Source organism: Microtus ochrogaster, chromosome 6 (assembly GCF_000317375.1).
Source record: "Microtus ochrogaster isolate Prairie Vole_2 chromosome 6, MicOch1.0, whole genome shotgun sequence".
Lineage (NCBI taxonomy): Eukaryota > Metazoa > Chordata > Mammalia > Rodentia > Cricetidae > Microtus > Microtus ochrogaster.
The window spans coordinates 26,425,540-26,426,061 of NC_022013.1; the positions used below are offsets into that span (position 1 = coordinate 26,425,540).

Sequence of the window (522 nt, forward strand, 5' to 3'; positions counted from 1 at the left end):
TAAATAAAAAAATTAAAAAAAAAGAAAAATAAAAAAATAAAAAAAATAAAAAAATAAATATTTCTACATGCCTCCCATGGAAGTGGCTATTTTAATTCTATTATTTTTGTTTAACATACAGTTTTCTACTATTAACTTAGTTTAACATATAGTTTAACACATGTTTAACATATAGTTTTTCATATATGTTTAACATATAGTTTTTCTACTATTAATTTTCTACTATTAACTTATGTTCCTTTTATGATAACACTGTTTAAGAAAACAACTATGAGCCTTGTGTAGAGGCGTGTGTTTGTAGTCTCAATGCTCAGGAGATAGAGGCTGGAGGATTGTGAACTAAAAACTTTTTTATTTAAACTTTTCTTTTCTTTTTTTTGAGACAGGGTTTCTCTGTAGCTTTGAAACCTGTCTGGAACTAGCTCTGTAAGACCAGGCTGGCCTCGAACTCACAGAGATCAACCTGCCTCTACCTCTTGAATGCTAGGATTAAAGGCATGCGCCGCTACCACCCGGCTTAAA

At 30.8% G+C, this 522-nt stretch overlaps 1 protein-coding gene across 1 annotated transcript in view; it reads left to right on the forward strand.

Annotated features, from left to right (window-relative positions):
• Tnni1 (troponin I1, slow skeletal type) overlaps positions 1-522 on the forward strand; it is a 12,172-nt gene that overhangs the window by 7,018 nt on the left and 4,632 nt on the right. The window lies entirely within an intron of this gene.